Consider the following 18,476-nt stretch of genomic DNA (forward strand, 5'->3'; position numbering starts at 1 on the left):
GGCGGGTGGGGAGGGGGCTCCAGAGAGGGGTCTGCGGGGCGGGGCTTGTCTCCGGCCCCTCCTCCCTGGGGGCGGGTCCGCGGGGCGGGGCTGGCTGGCCCGGCCTCCCCCAGGCGCAGTGGTCCCGGCACTCTCGCCGGGCTCAGCTGGCGGCGGGAGCCGGACACGGGCGGTGGCGGCGGTAAGTGAGTTCAGAGCGGGAGCAGCGAGTGGCGTGCCCCGGCCGGGGGCCGAGGTGCCGCCGAGGGGCTGGGGTCCCCCGGTTTGCCCCTGGGGCGCGCGTCCCCGGCTCAGGCAGGAGGTGCACTCTTGGCTCCCGCGCCGCCGCGCACCGCCGGGCAGGTTGGCGGACCATATGGTGGGGGTTCCTGGGGAACCCGCCTCCAGCTGGGCCGCCCGGGAGGGTCGTCAGGACCTACCTTCCACCCCTGCCTCGACCCTCGGGCTCCAGTGACAGCTTGGAGCGAGCCAGCGTCCTTTCGGCACCTACAGAGCACCTCAGTCCCTGCCCTACCGGGTTTTATTTTCCCGGGGCGCCTGTGCAGACTGCCGCTCCGACCACCACACCTTCCGCGGTCCAGGCAGGTGTTCCCTAAAAGCCCCCGCCTCATGTATGGCACCTATCCTAGCTTTCCAACGGACTTTGCCAGGTTGCATCACTGTTTGGCCTCTAGGCAGGTGCTTGCCTGTCAGGTTGGAGTTATTTACACATTTTGTGTTATTTACTATGTGTGTATTCCCTCCCAGAAGTCCCCAAAAGAATGGTGCGTTCCCAGCAATGCCCGCGCTGCTCAAAATGCGTTAGCGATGCGTTGGGGGCTTTGGTTCTCAAACTTGGCCGCACATCTGGGGAGTTTAAAAAAAATCCTTATGCCTGGTCCCGTCTCCAGAAATTCTGATTTAGTTAGTCTGCGGTGCAGCCTGGGCAATGGCGTTTTTAAAAGCCCCCCAGGTGATTCTAATGTGCAGCAAAGTTTGAGAACCTCTGTTTTGGGGGTCCTTCCCACGGCCGCTTTTTGAAGCTCTGGAAATCAGTCTTACAGAACTCACCTCAGGCACTCTTGACTTCTCTGTAATCCGCCTCTCCACCTGAAGGGCCTGTTGACGGATGCTTCTGAACCGTAGACTGCAGATGGGCCCTTTATGAGGTTCCCTTTGTTTCTACCTTCTGCTTACAGTAAATATTCCGGGGCACCTTCTGCCGAATTAAGGATCAAGGTTATAATGCAGGGTCGTCCTATTCAGGGAAAACCAAGTGATAATTGGACTTGTCATATTTGAAAAGGTTTTCAGATTAAAAGGGAGAAGAATACTTCAGGAATCGATCAGCTCTTGAAGACCGCACCCCCACGGATAATAGTTTTGCATAAATCTGGGGAATTTTCCTTCAAGCAGGAAAGCTAATTGGATCCTTAAGGTTTTGTGGTGGACACTTGTGTTAATGGGTGTGCATTTGTGGGTTAAATTCCAGCTGTGTTGTCAAGCCCTGCAGATATAACAGCATATATTTCTTGTTGATAAAATAACGGCCTAGTTAGGGAGTTAATTCCTTACCTTGGCATGGCACATCTGAGGTGAGACCCTTAGCACCTGTCAAATGATCTTAAAAACGACAGGGAAATATGACTAAGGAAAAACTTACTGCATGCATATATTGACTGAGTTTGGTCACATATTTTTTATTAAGTAAGTGTGTTTTCAGCGTCCTTGTTACCGACAGGGCGATCTCCTGGGACCTTGGTTAAATTACTGTTGTACCCTAGGTATGACTGTGTTGCATTTCTACCTGGATGTTGATATCTGGCCACAAACTGGTGGGTTTTATGTTTTTCTCAGGCCATTTCCCTCTGTATTGCATTTTTACTTGTGGTGGGATGACTTATTTTCAAGAGAATGCCCTCCAGAGGTGGAGAAATGTTTGTGTTCATTTCTAGCGTCTAGCCTTGATAGAAAGAACACTCGTTTTGGGGGCGGGGGGGTAGGGGGAAGTCATCGCTTTGCCTGCTTGGTTTTTCTCTTTTCCCTGCCTTCCTATCCCTGTATTCAATTGCTGGAAGCGTGGGCGCTGTGGGAGCTGCCTTAATTGTCTCGGCTTGAGAACGGAGGGTTATGTGGAGTGCATGGTCTGACGGGGTGGCCCCTGACACCATCCTCAACCTTTGGGGAACAAGAACATATGCAAAGTGTTTTCCTACTGTTGATTTTTTTTTTTTAACCAGGCCAACAAAAAGAAGCCATGTTATTGAATGGTTTATTAACTTGTGAGTCTTGTCTCCATTTGGAAAAAAAATGCATATTTGAGGTTATTTTCATGTTGGGGTCTGAAAAGTTGCATGAACGGAAATAGTTATGATGTGAATATAATAATGCATTTGTGGCCAAAAGGAATAGAAAAAGTGCGTGTAAAAGTGGATCGACACAGATTTGCTGAAACATTTCTCACTTTGGGGTGGCGACTCGAGTCTTCCAAAGTGATTAGAAGAAAAATCTGCAGGAAGAAGAAAAATCTGCAGGAAGTACTAGCCAGGGGCTTCTTCATTTAGGGAAAGGATATATATCGTCCAGGAGAGAGACCTTTGATTTGTGTTTAGACGGCACTCTCTTCTTTCTTTTTATTTTATGTTTTTCTTTAAGTAGGGGGCAGTTTGCTTGTACTGATGGGGTGACGGGTGGTTCAGTGAAATTTAATGGTCTCCTCAACTTTATTTTCCTCTGAAGACAATCTAAAAGATACCACTGACTTCTTTTTTTTTTTAAAGAAGAAAAACGACTGATTTTGTGCTTTTCTTTTCTTTCATCCTCTGATCCTGGCCCTAAGGGCAGTGAAATGACTGAGAGATTGGCACTAGAGAAGAAAAACAAAGTTCAAGGAGAATTAAAAATTGAGTAACTTTCCCTGAATGACCGAGCACTTACTTTATCCTGGCGCTTGACATTGCTGTTATCAAGAAACAATTTATCACATAAAAACCCTCAAAATAAAGGAGTTTGCTGGGAATAGCACCAGGGTTGACTGGCCTGCACTTAGGAGTAGCTTATTGGAATTTTCAGTAAAAAGCCACAGCTCCAGTCCCCTTTGCCCTCTCTCCATGAGATCCTCCCTCGTCTCTCTAAACAAAATCCTTGGGAGAGATAGTGCTTCACCTTAAATTCACGCCAGAACTTTTGTGTGGTTTCATTTCTTTATTCACTTTTTCAACAAATACTTATTAAGCCCTTTCTATTGGCCAAGCTCTGTATTCCCCTGAGTAAACAGGTTACAGTCCCAGGAGCTTGAAGTCTGGTGGGGATACAAATCGTGGGGGTGCATTAGTTGGCACCTCTGATAATCACAATGAGCATGGAGAACCTTGGGACACCTGGAGCACCTGTCTAGCCTCACCTGGGTAGATACTTCCTCAATTCACTAGCATGGTAGGTGTCTTAGTCATCTAGAGCTGCTGTAACAGAAATACCACAGGTGAATGGCTTTAACAAACGGAAACTTATTTCTCACAGTTTAGGAGGCTGGAAATCTGAATTCAGGGTGCTGGCTCTAGTGGAAGGCTTTCTCTCTCTGTCGGCTCCGCAGGAAGGTCCTTGTCTCTTCTGAGCTTCTACTCCTGGGCGATCTTCATGTGGCTTGACATCTCTCTTTCCCCATCTCTGCTTCTTAGCTTGCCTGTTTAATCTCTTTTATATCTCAAAAGAGATTGACTCAAGATACACCCTACACTAATCCTGCCTCATGAACAAAGACAACCCATTCCCAAATGGAATTATAACCCAGACATAGAGGTTGGGATTTACAACACGTATGTTTTGGGGACACAATGCAACGGTAGGCATAAGAGAAGCTTTATTAGTGTTAAATTACATTTTATTTTGTTAATTCCCCACACAAGTTTTTGTTTTTGTTGTTGAGCGTATACACAGCAGAACACACACCAGTGATTTCTACACATACGATTCAGAGACATTGATTACAGTCTTCAAGTTGTGCAGCCATTCTGACTCTCCTTGTCTGAATTGTTCCTTCCTCATTAACATCAACTCAGCTGCCCCCCTCCCCCCGCAAGTTCCCTATCTAATCTATCTGGTCGCTGTTGTCAATTTGATATCCAGTATAGATAGTTCTTAAAAGAGCACAATGCTCAAGACAGACATTCTTTTTTTTTCTTTTTTTATTGTACTTTAGATGAAGGTTTTATAGAACAAATACTTTCTCATTAAACAGTACACATATTGTTTTATGACAATGTTAACCCCACAACAGGTCAACACTGTCCCTTCTCAACCTTGGGTTCCCTGTTATCGGCTCTCCTGTCCCCTCTTGAAGGCAGACATTCTTTACTAGTTCAGCTGAACTGTTGTTTGGTTTAGAGCGTCCACACCAAGTTTTAAATACTTATCTCAGATACTTTTCTGATGGAGGAGAGGGAAGGGCATGTGTACTGATTATGAGGAGGGAAAAGGGACGTGAAGCCAGATTCTGGTGAACAGGAGAAGGGGTTCGGACGCTGGCAGAGATTGTGGCTGGATCCAGTTTTGGGATTTGGTAACTGGCAAAATAAGCTTAGTTGGTGGTGGTGGCACAGTGGTTAAGAATTTGGCTGCTAACCAGAAAGGTCTGCAGTTTGAATCCACCAGCCTCTCCTTGGAAACCACATGGGGCAGTTCTACCCTGTCCTGTAGGGTCGCTATGAGTCAGAATAGACTCAGTGGTGATGGGTTTGGTTTTTTGGTTCACCTGCGCAGCGGAGCTGAGAGCAGAGTACAAGGGTCACATTAAGCAGCCACCTCTGTACTCTTTGGAGCAAATGGTTCGGTCAGAGTCTGTGAGTCTAGCCAGTGGGTGGATGGATGGACGTGCTTCATCATACCATTGTACTTCAGCTCATGTTTCCTTGGACAGACCCAAAACTGGACTTCACACTGTTTTTCCCTTGGGAAGGTGGTTTCCAGATAGCTGCCCCACGGGGCTAATAACCTCAGGGTTATAAGAATAGTTACCATTTGTTTATTGACCGCCTGCCCTGTGCCGAGTTACGTGCTCAGCACTTCTTTTCCGTTACTCTGTACCATTACGGGAGCCTTGGTGGCGCAGTGGTTAAGAGCTACGGCTGCTGACCGAAAGGTTGGCAGTTCGAATCTACCAGCCCACTCCTTGGAAACCCTGTGGGGCAGTTCTGCTTTGTCCTATAGGGTTGCTATGAGTTGGAGTCGACTCCAAGGCAACGGTTTTGGGTTTTTTTAAACACTTCCGTTCCTGAGAGGCAGGTGGCAGTGGCCTCATTTTACAGGTGAGGAAACCGAGCTCAAACAGGTGCCAGATCCTGCTGAGATCACAGCCCCCCCAGTGGCAGAGCCGAAGCACGAATGCAAAGCTAAGTTCTCTTCACTCTTCCACCCTCCTCTTCAGCAGAGCTGACTAAGAAACTGTGTTTTCAGTGCCTTTCTTTCCTGATATCACAGGCTCCTTCCATCTGAATTGGTTTATCGTTTTCCTCTACTAACCCAAAAAACCCACTGCCATTTAGTTGATTCCGACTCATAGCAACCCTGTAGGACAGAGTAGAACTGCCCCATAGGGTTTCCAATCTTTAGGGAAGCAGACTGCCAGATCTTTCTCCCACGGAGCAGCTAGTACGCTCGAACTGCCAACCTTTCCTCTGCTAGATGAGGAGTAATATTACACCAAAGTTGATTGCAGGGTTGTGATCCCAAGGGAAATTTTACGGAATTCAACTTTTTCTGGGTGTTTCTAAGGAAGGGGCATGTGGCACTCCTCAGAAAGTGTCTGGATGCATCCCAAATCCTAGGTTAGACAGACATTTCCACATTGTTCCAGGTTCTACAGACCTCCAAGTTTCTGTCGATAATTGGTTATTGGGTAAGAGATTAAAAACAAAATTTAACGTTGAACATTCTGGAGTAAAACAAAGCTGTGCATGTTCGGTTCTTGCTTATGTGCTACTTGTGACAGAAACAAAACTTTGCTGCCTGGCCAATTACCTCAAGCTCTTAAAATTACAGGTGGTCAAGCGTTAGAGGCTGCATTCGGCTGATTAGTGAAGACGGGTGGAAAGCCGGGTTAGTGAGTGAATGGTCCTTGCAATGGACTCCAGCTCCGTGTTTCAACCTGAAAGGATCAGCTCCCGGGAAGACTTCCAGGGGACTTAGTGGAGGGTTGTCATGGAGTTAGGTGTGTTTGGGATTAGAGCACAGGGCATTTGTTATGAACATGGGCTGTTACTGCCAACCTGGCCGCCAGCAGCCCCTTTGTTTACAAGATGGAGTTTGTGCTGCTGCCCAATCACAGGGATTTCTGCTTGCCTTAGGTGGAGTGATAATGGTTCAGGTCCTTGCTTTGTAGTTATTTAGGGCTTACAAGACCAATGTTTAAAAAACATGCCCCTTTGCTATTAGTAATCATTTACTATTACTCATCTCTTTGCCGGCAAATTGATGCAAGATGACCAAGGTTTTCTAGTTTTTGCCTCAATAATTCTCTTGCTTTTGATCTCTTTACTTGGTTTTCTATTCTACTATATATATATTTTGCATTTATTTTCTCTTGCAAATTTGTAATCTATATAGGGAAGAGGAGCTACCGCTGACCATATGCCAGACACCGTTTGGTGTTTAACATCGCACCTGCCAAGAATCGTGAATGTTGTTGCTTAGTCCCATTTCACAGATGAGGGAGCCTGGCTCGTGAGGTCCAGAGTCAGGTTAAATGGATGTTTCCGTCTTGGAGTTTCAGACTCTCAACAGCTGGGTTCTTTTGGCATTACTCTGAAGGAAAAAGAAATGGTCCAGTTTTCAAAGTCATGAAAAGGTTCTAGTATATCCTATGAACTAGTATATATCCTTAAACTTCTTTGTAGCTGTATTGATAGCGTTTGTTAAAAAAAGATTTGAGTCCCCACCACTTTTGCCTATGAGGTGTTTATCTTCCTTATTAAAAACAATGCCTTACCCAGAATTATACAGCAGCTGCCAGAAAGTTGATTAGTGTCCCTCCTTACCCTAATCAAGTATCAAAACCCTGGAAAGTTTACTTAGAGACGTGATTAGAGTGAAAGCTTGAGGAGTTGGGGAGGAACTGGTGGAGAAGGAATGGGGCAGAGATAAGAAAGAGCGTATCGCAAAGGGACTGGAGGTGGAGTTTGCTCTTGGGATTTCTTTTACTTGTGAGTTTCAGGTTTGGGGTTAAGCACCTTTGTTCCAGATGTAGCCATGTCAGCACAGCCCAAACTGTGCCCTGGGCCACTTGTCAGCTTTGGGAGTCGGGAGTGGGGTGGGATTAGAGCTTCTCCAGGTCTGGTCTGCTCAAGGCGTACCACCTCTAAGTACAGGTCCAGGTACCTGCAATGCATTCAGCTTCCTTGGGTGTGAAGCAGCTGGGTGATGTAAGGAGCAGAGACAGGGTCACCAGAGACTTCTCAGGAGACCTGGCCCAGAACACCCATTCATATCCTAATAGCACCTCCTCCTAGAGCGCTTGCTTCTTGCCAACTCTGTCCTGAGAACTTTTGATACATTGGCTCTGTGGAACTGGTGAGGAGTAAGCGCTCGGCTGCTAACTGAAAGGTTGGCGGTTTGAATTCACTGAGCAGCTCCGCAGGAGAAAGACCCGGTGATCAGCTTCTGTAAAGATTGCAGCCTAGAAACCTATGGGGCAGTTCTGCTGTGTCACATGGGGTCGCTATGAGCCGAAATAGACTTGACGGTACCCAATGTGGGAATAGTATATCAGGACCCCATTTTACAGGTGAGGGAAATGGCTCAGGGGATGGGGTGACTTGTCCGAGTTGTGCAGCTACAGAGCCCGGGCTTGCCCCCTGGCTGTCTGACACTGTCTCTGAGAGTCACACTGCCCCCGAGGGCCACACTGCCCCCGAGGGTCACACTGCCCCTGAGGGCCACGCTGCCCCCCCCAGAGTCACACTGCCCCTGAGGGCCACACTGCCCCCGAGGGCCACACTGCCCCCGAGGGTCACACTGCCCCTGACGGTCACGCTGCCCCTGAGGGCCACGCTGCCCCTGAGGGCCACGCTGCCCCTGATGGTCACGCTGCCCCTGAGGGTGACACTGCCCGTGATGGCCACACTGCCGCCTCACCCCCTCGGCTCACCCACCTTTCACGTCTCCAGCAGATTGTCTGCTTGCATGCGGTTTCCTCTCAGGGGTTCGAACACCATCCGTGCCCTTTGTTTACAGCTCTGAACGCCCCCAAATCTCTAAAGAGGAGGGAGGGCTCTCTCATTTTGTGTCCCTGCTGTCTAGCAGAAAATACAAAATAAAACAAAAACCCAAACCAGTTGCCACAGAGTCGATTCCAACTCATGGTGACCCCACGTGTGTCAGAGTGGAACTGTGCTCCACAGGATTTTCAATGGCTGATTTTTCAGAAGTTGATTGCCAGGCCTTTCGCAAACCACCAACCCTTCTGTTAGCAGCCGAGTGGTTAGCCAGGGACCCCAGCAGGAAATCGGTGCTCCATTAAGGTTTGTTGAAGGAAGACAGGGAGACAGGGAGGCAGTCAGCTTTGGAACTTGACATTCTGCATTTCGTCTGTCTCCCTAGCAGCCGCAGTGCTTTCTAAGGAGAAAATCAGACGAGCTCTGAGAAGGATGAGTGTTTTACAGAAGTAACTGAGAGTGGGAATTCTTGGTAAAAGCTTGTTGTTTTATGTAATTTGAGTTCTCCTGGTCAGTGGTCTTCTGCCTGGGTTTGTGCTTTAATCATTTATTCTCTGAAGGTCATCCCTACACCCGCCTGCAGATTATTTTGTAAATAAAGAAGGCCCTTCCGACCTCTGGGCATTACCATCCTTTTTCCTGGGGGAGTCGCAGTTTAACATTTAAATGCAGGAGCAGGTAGACAATAGATCCGTCTTTTGTTTTTCTCACTCCTTCACACTGTGAGGTAACAACGTTGGGGTCTCTCCTACTTAGATTGGAAGTCCTGTTTGCCCATCACTAGGAGTGTGGTTCTGGGCAGGTTCCTCTTCTCTTTGAGTTTGTTTCTTCATCTGTAACATGGGCATAGCACCTGCCTCACAGAGTTCTTGTGAGGAGCACATCCGTCTGGCGTAGTATCCACAGAGGACATCTGGCAATGCCTGGAGACATTTTTGTTGTCACAACTAGGGCAGGGGTGGCTACCGGCATCTAGCGGTAAGAGACCAGGGATGCTGTAAACATCCTGCAGTGCACAGGACCGCCCCCACAGCAAAGAACCACCCGGCCCAAAATGTCAGTGCGCCAACAAGCCCTGCTTGGTGCCTCCTCCACGGTGGCGGCCCTTTGTAACTTCTCTGAGCAAAGAGCGCTGTTGGCCAGTGACAGAGTCCTCCCTTCTTAATTAGGCTGGAAGGAATGTGGTTTAATCTTTTATTGATGCCTCTGGGTTACCCCACAGGTGCCTCCTGAAGTGGGAAGAGCTGGTTTCCTCCCCACTAAGCCTTCTTACATCCATTTGTGATTGCTTGCATCTGTTTACATATAAATAAGTGATATGTGAAAACCAGTCAAACCCCCTAACTCCTCAGGGGGGCTCACTGTGGCCAGTGCTGGCTAGCTGGAGCAGAAGCCGGGCCCCTGAGGCTCGCTCCTGGCCTTGTGAGCCCCGCTTTTCTCCTCTGTAAAGGGACAGGTCATCACATCTGCCCTTCTGTCTCGTCATGCTGTTCCCAGGACTAAATAAAGGGACGCAGGAAGCTCTACACGTATGGAGGTGCCTTTTGAATGTGTTTTTCAGAAAGCTCAGTTCATAAATGACCACTAGTAAATGCCTTTACAGAATGATTAGGGCTTGGAGTTCCTGAGTGGCGCAAAAGACTCAGCGTTCCACTGCTAATGAAAGGTTGATGGGTTGAACCCACACAGAGGTACCTCGGAAGAAAGGCCTGGCGATCTGTTTCTGAAAGGTCACAGCCTTGAAAACCCTAAGGAGCACTTCTACTCTGCATACATGGGGTCCCCATGAGTCAGACCCGACTCGACGGCAGTGGGTTTGGTTTTTCTTTTCCCTTTTTTTGACAGCCACAGAAAGTCTGTGTTACGGGCAGAGTGTTAGTGTAGGTACAGAAGACAATGTCTGTGAGACAGGAGGCAGTGCTGCCCAGTGGTTAAGAGCACGAGGTGTGGATATGAGTTACTTGATCACCCTATGTCTAGGGTCCAGTTTTGTTTCTTCACTTCTTTGTCATGGGACCCTGGGCAAGCTACTGACTGAACCTCACTGTGCCTTGGTTTCCTTACTGGTAAAATGGTGATAAGGACACAGGAACACCCCCTCGGGGTTGTGGGGACTTTGTCCTTGTGAAGTGCTCAGTGCTGCGTGAAACCTACCTCAATAAATGAGTTGTTAGTAACTAATATTGTTTGCTTTGGCCTGCAGCCTATATCTTTTTATTCAGGTAAGAAGGTGATTGCCTGCCCCTAGGCTAGGAGCTGAAAGGACTTTTCTGAAGTTCTGGTGTCTTTGTACATGTGTGTCTTAAAATATACATAAACATAAAATTTAGCATCTTAACTAATTTAAACTGTCCAACTCAGTGACATTTAGGGCATTCACAGTGCTGTGCAGCCATCACAACTGTCTAGTTCCAGAACTCTTTGTCACCCCAGAAGGAAACCCTGTACCGATTGAATACTTACTCCCTGCTCCCTCGCCCCAGCCCCTGGCAGACACCAGTCTGCTTTCTTTCTGTATGGATTTGCTTTTTCTGGACATTTCCTGTCAGTGGGATCATGTCCCGTGTGACCTCTCGAGTCCGGCCTCCTTCACTGAACATCGTGTGTTCAAGATTCACCCACCTGGTGGTGTGTCTCGAGGCTTCGTTGCTTTTATCTGCTGTCTGTTGGTGGAGAAACCAAAGCTCCGTTTTCCTCAGGCCCGTTGTTCTCCCAAGTCGCGCCCTGTTTTCAAGCTTTAAGATGTCTGTCTTCCCTTATTTTGGTCCTTCTTGGCCAACCTTATTTTCTCCACTTTTCCTATCCCGTGATTCTAATGACCCTTGAAATGAGTATTGGAACAGAGTGCTCATGCCAGGTTCTTGGTGGAGCTGGGAGTAGGCCTTGCTGGGTGTTTTCTTTCTGCTGAAGAATTAGCTTCACTTCCCCATGACAGCCTGGCAGGTTTTAAAAACAAGTGTCTGGAAAACACCCACCAGGCCCCTTTTAGTTCTCTGGTTTAAAAGCTTTCTCCGCGGAGAAGTGGCCCTCAATTAAGTCGTTTAATAAAAACCTCCCTCTGTTGTAAAGCATTCTCGGGATGTGTTTACATTCAATGCCACTGCGGGCTTCTAAATGAGGAGCTGTGGAGTGAGTGATCCTTAACCTGTGACTTTCATAATATCCTTTGCTTTAGGTTTCCAGGTGGAGGCCTGGGCCGGATTTGTGGCTTGTCATTGACCCAGACTGGGGGGACAGGCATGGGGGTGGGGCGAGGCGCTCTGTACCCTCCCCCCACTGTCTGCAGCCACAGGTAAAAGACTCCAGGAGCCTAAGGCTGCGTAGAGGTGTGACGCTGGGTCTGAAATGACTGCTTTCTTTACTGGAGGAGCACAATTCCCGACTTCCCTTTGTCCTTCCACGCTGGGGAGGGGGGGCCTTCAGTAGGAAGAGATTAAAGTATTTAGGGGAGCAGCGTGGGGGCTTGTGAGATCTGAGACCTTCGTGCCAGGCCACAACTTTCTTAGCCAGGCCTTGGAGCTTCCTTGGGCTAAGGATGCCCTGGGCCCTTGTGGTTGGAGGGACTCTACCTTTTGCTCTGATTCTGGAGAGGTGACGTAAGGAAGAGCTGTGTCCTGGAATAAAGGGGGTTTTAGAATGGCCTTCCCTTTGAGCTCCTTTTCTGGGGATCCTTGTTGTGCTGGGCAAGGGCAGGAGGGTGAGGCAGCTTCGCGGTCTCTGGCACAGATTGGGATTTTACTGATTTTAAGAGCCTGGACTCCGGCCCCTGACTGCCCAGGTTCAAATCCTGGCCCTGGGGTTATGGTTCATGGGTTAGTATGTGTAACGCGCTTAGAACAGTGTGGGCTTGTATTGTTATACTGACATCTTGCTTCTGTGATGGCCCAGTTAGAATTGTAGAAATGCTGCTTGTTGTCAAAGCTTCCTCACCTCCATACATGGAAGGCTACGGAATCCATAGGGAAGGGTGATGTCACTGGACTCTTAAGAAAGCGTGACTTGCAGATGGAGAAATTGTGCTTGATGAATCCACTGAAGTTCTTCGAGGGAAGAAGGGCAAAGCAGCGGGTAATAATTTACTTAGACTTCCAGAAGATCTTTGAAAAGACTTCATGCCACGTTACTAAAGCTGAGAATCTCCCACAAGTCTCTGAGTGGAGACGGTGAATGCGGTAAGGGATCTGGCTGACACTGTTCTGCATTGTCCTCAATAAGAGGAGAAGGGGCATGGCAAAATCTGCACACATGGAGTCTAAACAAAATTCTTTTATAAGTAAAAATGGAAGACATTGGAATTAAAAACTCTAAGGAGATTTTTTTGTTTTGTTTTTTAAATAGTTTTTGGATGCTATGTGGGCATGTGGACTGTACTTTTAAACAACTCACTGTGGTCTGCGGCTGCACCTGGCAGCCAGGGGTTGGAGTAGGGATTCCTTGTGCCACTTCCCAGCGCAGATGCAGATCATACATATGTCTGGGGTATCATCGGCGCTCAGTAAGTGCATGTTGAATGAGTAAGTGAAGATGAGTAGAACCAAGGAGTTCATTAAAAAACAGTTCAAGCTTTTTCTGTCTTTCAAAACATTCCTTCTAGTCCCCCGCTGTCTTTTAAGCAAAAAGTACATTTATGGAAGGAAGTAGAGTCTACCATCAGTAAGTAAGTAAGCATCAGTTAGATCATGTCAGTGCACAGATGCTGAATTCGTCTCTGTTGTGATTGAACCAAGGACAGTAAAGTCAACCAATGAAAAGAGAAGCTTTGCCAACACAGACCTCTCTTCCCCAATAGGATTTAGGAAGCTTGAAGTTTTGCTTACCCAAAAAGACACGCGCAGGAACTCGTTGCCTTTGTATCTTTCATTGGACTCGGCTTCCTGTGTTCCTAGCATAATGCCTCATGTAGGAGGTGCTCTGTATATTGTTTATTTTATAAGCCAATCTGTTATTTGGCTGAAAGGTGACCTGCAGAAATAGCTTCAGTTCCACATTGAAAGGGGATCTTAGGGTGATGGTCTTGAGGACCCCTCTAGTCTCTTTCCATCTAATAGGTCTGGTTTTTTTTTTTTTTTAAGAATTTGAATTTTGTTCTACATTTTTCTCCCATTCTATCTGGGACCTTCTGTTGTGTCCCTGGTCAGAATAGTCAGTAGTGGTGGCCGGGCACCAACTAGTTCTCCTGGTCTCAGGGTAGAAGAGGCCATGGTTTGTGTGGGCTGTTAGTCCTGTGGACTAGTGTCTTCTCTGAGCCTTTGATTTCCTTCATTCTCTTTTGCTTCATAGAAGTAGAGATCAGTAGTTTGATGGCCACTTTGATGGCCACTCCAAGCTTTTAAGACCCCAGATGCTACTCACCAAACTAGGATGTAGAACATTATCTTTATGAACTATGTTATGCCAGTAGACTAAGCTGTCCCCCAAGACTATGGCTGTAAACATTTTAACCCAGTAAACCAATACCACCAGTTGTTTGGAAGCCTCCATGCTGTTCCCCCTGTGTCTAGGAAGCCTCCATAACTGCCCCCATGTGCTTTGTTATATACATGGATATATATGCAGCACACACGAACATGTGTATACATATGCCTACAGATACACCTCTACATGCACGTGCATGCACTTACATATGCTTTCTTGTACACATATATGCATATATATCTACCTGTGTAACCATGCACATATTTTTGGTTGTTATTATTGTTGTTGCAAAATTGTGTAGGTTATAGCATTTACCCTAATTGTCCCTTTTTCTTGTATACCTCTTAGTGTCTTTATTTACCTTGGTCAGGTTGTGCTGACTTCACCCAGGTTTGGTATTGCCTTTCCCATCACTGAAAATAACAAATGTCTGCTATCTAGAAAGTGATACCCGCTCCTTTTTCCTCCCATCTCTGGTAACCGTTAAAGAGCGTTGCTTTCTGTGCGTATTTCTGTTCTTGACTTTCTATAATAGTGGAACCATACAATATTTGTCCGTTTGTGATTGACTTATTTTACTCAGCGTACTGTCCTCTAGACTCACCCATGTTATGTTTCACGGACTCCTCATTCTTTATAGTTGTATAGCATTCCATTATATGTGTGTACCACAGTTTGTTTATCCATTCATCCGTTGATGGGCACTTAGGTTGTTTCCATCTTTTTGCTATTGTGAATAATGCTGCAATGAACATAGGTGTGCATATGTCTATTGGTGTCACTGCTCTTATGTCCCTTGGATATATACCTAGGAATGAGATTGCTGGATCATAAGGTATTTGTATTTCTAGCTTTTTGAGGAAGCACCATACCATTTTTCATAGTGGTTGTACCCTTTTACAATCCTACCAGCAATGTTTAAGAGTTCCAGTCTCCCCACAACCTCACCGGCATTTGTTGTTTTCTATTTTTTTGATCATTGCTGTTTTTGCAGGGATGAGATGGTTATCTCATTTTAGTTTTGGTTTGCATCTCTCTGATGGCTAATGGGCAACTTTTCACGTATTTGTTGGCCACCTGAATGTTGTGTGTGATGGTTTGAAGGAGGGATGTAGAAGAGAAAAAAGTTGAGGAGAAAAATAAGGTCATTGTTTATCTCTCGGGACCTCGCATAGTGTCTTACCTATAAAAAAAAACAAAAAAAACCAGACAAACCCATTGCTGTTGAGTTGACTCTGACTCATAGCTATAGCACAGAGTAGAACTGCCCCATAGGGTTTCCAAGGCTATAATCTTTACGGAAGCAGACTGCCCCATCTTTCAACCATGGAGCAGGGCTGGTGGGTTCGAACCACAGACCTTTCGATTAGCAGCAGAGCTCTTAACCACTGTGCCGCCAGGACTCCTTGTCTTACTCGCAGTAGAGTCAAATCTACATTTGAAGAAGAAGTGAGTATTTAGGTGAAGATGTAAAGCAACTTGGTGAAGTGGCAGAAGCCAACCAAGCAGCTCAAGGCAGCAAAAGAAAAAAAAAAGATTCCCCTGGAAACTTACTTTGCAGGTAAAATATGGCTGTCATTTCCAATTTTTCTTTGAGCCTCCGAGAATCTAACTTATTGCTGATTCATTTCTGTTCATCCATTCATCCCCTACTGAAGTCTGCTGGGCTGAGTTCTGAATATAAAGCTGAATAATGTCTTGCAACTAACGGCAGAGCAAAGGCGTGAGTAAGCACGAGTGTTAGCTGTGTTTTTAGTATGTGGTTTCTGTATAGATGTCTTAAAGTCTGTTGTGTATAGAATGAGCAGCTGTTTATTTATTTTTTAAAGCAATATAAACTTCTTTGCTACCCTAGATTAATACATGAGAAAATTGCTATCTTCATTGTGTCGCTCTGAAAATAGGGAAACTACAAGTAGTAGTAGTGAGAAAGGCATTTTCAGCCTCACTGGCCAGTATTAGAGACGTGTGAGTGTGCCTGTTGGTGAGTGGTGTTTGGAAGCATAGTTCTCTTTCACACAGAAAAGCAAAGGCATCTGGGTATTGACAAGACTTTTTATTGAATAGGGTGGGAAGAAGAGGAGGTAGGGTGCTACCCTTATATTGTGTTGATATTCTTCACAATTTCCTAGCTTCAGGGTTCTTTTTTGCTGAGTTTGATTCCCGTAAATCAAAAGAGTGAATGTTGTAACTGACATTTCTACTGAGTTGCTTTTAACTTGCATGCCCTTGGGTTTTAGCATTTAGCCCTTCTGTAATGGCTACCGGATACCTACTTTACCCAGACAATGATGATCTCGTCAAGCTATGGTAAGATCATTTCCTTTGGAACAAAATGAAAACCTTTCAGTGTCCACAATTGGAGGAAAATGTAGAATTTTAGCGGGCCTTCTCTGCTACAGGTTGAGTGAGTCTATGCTCGAACGCCATCAGCTTTGCTCCTCAAATGTGCCGTGGAAAGGTTCCAGCACATTTTTGATGTAAAAAATTAAATATAACATTTTTAGTGTATTTTTTTTATGGTGTCCTTAGAAATATTTGGAAAAAGAGTCATATTTCATATATTTCTTGGGATCATTTTATGATCCCAAGAACTTGAGATCACTGGTACATTGTGTTCTAGGGTGAGCCTGAGTTAAATTGTTTATTAGAGTATGTGTGTGTATTCCTACAAAAACCAAATGTTCATATTTACTTGGCATAATCTTAGTACCCATTCTCCTCTGGTTTTCAGACAACCTATTTGGAGCCCTGGTGGCACTGTGGTTAAGTGTTTGGCTGATAATCAAAAGGTCAGCAGTTCGAATCCACCAGTCGCTCCGTGGAAACCCTACGGGGCAGTTCTGCTCTGCCCTGTAGGGTTGCTATGAGTTGGAATCAACTTGATGACAAGGGGTTTTGTAATCCTCAGTCTGCAAATTCTGTGATTAATGTTAATAATTTTAGATGATTCCTGCATCTGTATCAGAAAACATCATAAAAATTAACAATGCTAACATTTCTGTAGCACTTAATGGTGCTTGGCACTGTTGTAGGCACTTAACATGTATTAACTCATTTAATCCTTGTAATAATTCTGTTATTATCCCATTTTACAGATGAGGAAACTGAGGCAGAGTGATTAATTTGCCCACGGTGATACACCTAGTAATGGTGGGGCTGGGTTCAAACCCAGGCAGCCTTGCCTTTCCTTAGTTGAGAGCAAATTTAAAATTAATTGCAGCAAAAATTGACGAGAAGTGACTCATTCCTAAATCCGCAGTTAATTTTGTGAATTGGAGATTGCTGCATAGTGCTTCATTTAATTAAAATAATCTTATATAACCTGAGCCTCTTGCTTCGTGACCAATATTTTAATTCACTTTACACAGCAAGCACATACTTTAAGAATTACTTTGGTTGTAAATCTGAAATGCATTAAAGCATAGTAGACTTAGCCAGTCAACATGAAAAACGTGTAACAGAGGGTAGGTTGTCTCCTCTCTTTCTGTCGGGAAGAAGGATGAGTTCTTTCAGTTCCCAGAAGACTCCTCACTTTAAGACGATTTATTGCTCTGGAATAAAATATTCTTTCCACTTTTGCAAGGAGTGGCCTTGGCTTTCAGAAGCCGAAGTGGTTTTTCTTTTCAATAGTCTGTGATTAACCCTGGTGTGTGCCTCTGGCCAGTTTGCTTTCTTTGAAACCTCACAGCAACATAACTAGTGATTCACGTTTTTCCTTGGAATGGATCTGCCTGTGGTTGGTGTTATACACAGACCGCTACTAAATGCCCAGGTCGCACCTTGAGCTCTAGCCTTGAGGAATATAGATCAGAACAGGAACTGGGAGAGATGCTATCGCAAAGTGATTAAGAGCTTCAAGCTCGAAGCAGTGCCCAGTACCAAGCAAGACCTCAGTGATGTTCGCTTTGGTTGTTCCTGTGTGCTGGGCGCTGTGGTGAGCACCTCGTGTGCATTGTCTTGTTTAATTCTCATCGCATTCCCGTGAAGTGGGTGCTGTTATTCCCCCCATTTTCAGAGGTAGAAATGGAAGCTTAGAGACGTTAAGACATTCGTGTAAGGCCAAACAGCTAGTATAAGTGGTTAGAGCTAGTGAGTGGTTAGAGCAATTGCTCACAGCTAAGTTTTTTGTTTTTTTGAAGTACAAAAGTGCAGAAATCATAAGCGTGCAGAGTTTTCTGGTTTTCTAGATCAGAAGTTTCCTCTCTCCCTTCCAAAGGTAACCAACATCCTGGCTTCTATCACCACAGATAAATTGTGACAGTTCTCGAACTTTAAAAAAAAAAGGTGGAGTCGTATTCGTACAACGGTACTGTTCTGTGTCTGTTTTCACTCAGCCTTGTGTCTGTGAGAGTCACCCACGTATTTGCACGTAGCGATATTTTGTGCTTTCTCATTGCTAAATATATCGCTGCATTTCTCGTTGTATATTTTATTGTATGAATGTACCATGGTAATTTATTTATCCATTCTTCTGTTGATGGACTTTTGGGTTGTTTGTAGTTCTTGGCTGTCATTAACAGTGTTACATTCTTGTATATGCCGTTTGGTGGTTATATGTATGTGTTCTTTGGTCTTAACCTAAGAGTGGAATTGCTGGGTCTTAATATGTATGGCCACTACCTGTATGTCACTTCTTTGTACTGTGGTGGCTTGTGTGTTGCTGTGATGCTGGAAGCTATGCCACTGGTATTTCAAATACGAACAGGGTCACCCGTGGTGGACAGATTTCAGGGGAGTTTTCAGACTAAGACAGAGTAGGAAAAAAGGCCTAGTGATCTGTTTCTAAAAATTAGCCAGTGAAAACCTTATGGATTACAATAGAGTGTAATCCAACTCGCTTACTTTGGACACATCATCAGGAAGGATTGATAG

The 18,476-nt window shown here is 45.7% G+C and overlaps 1 protein-coding gene across 1 annotated transcript in view; it reads left to right on the forward strand.

Moving 5' to 3' along the window:
* The first annotated feature begins 92 nt into the window (after window positions 1-92).
* Window positions 93-18,476, forward strand: part of CGNL1 (cingulin like 1) — a 180,538-nt gene continuing 162,154 nt past the window's right edge. The window contains exon 1 of the mRNA XM_023729667.1: window positions 93-181. The gene's annotated coding sequence lies outside the window, so the exon portion shown is untranslated. The remainder of the gene's footprint in view (window positions 182-18,476) is intronic.

Source organism: Trichechus manatus, unplaced genomic scaffold (assembly GCF_000243295.1).
Source record: "Trichechus manatus latirostris isolate Lorelei unplaced genomic scaffold, TriManLat1.0 scaffold00030, whole genome shotgun sequence".
NCBI lineage: Eukaryota > Metazoa > Chordata > Mammalia > Sirenia > Trichechidae > Trichechus > Trichechus manatus.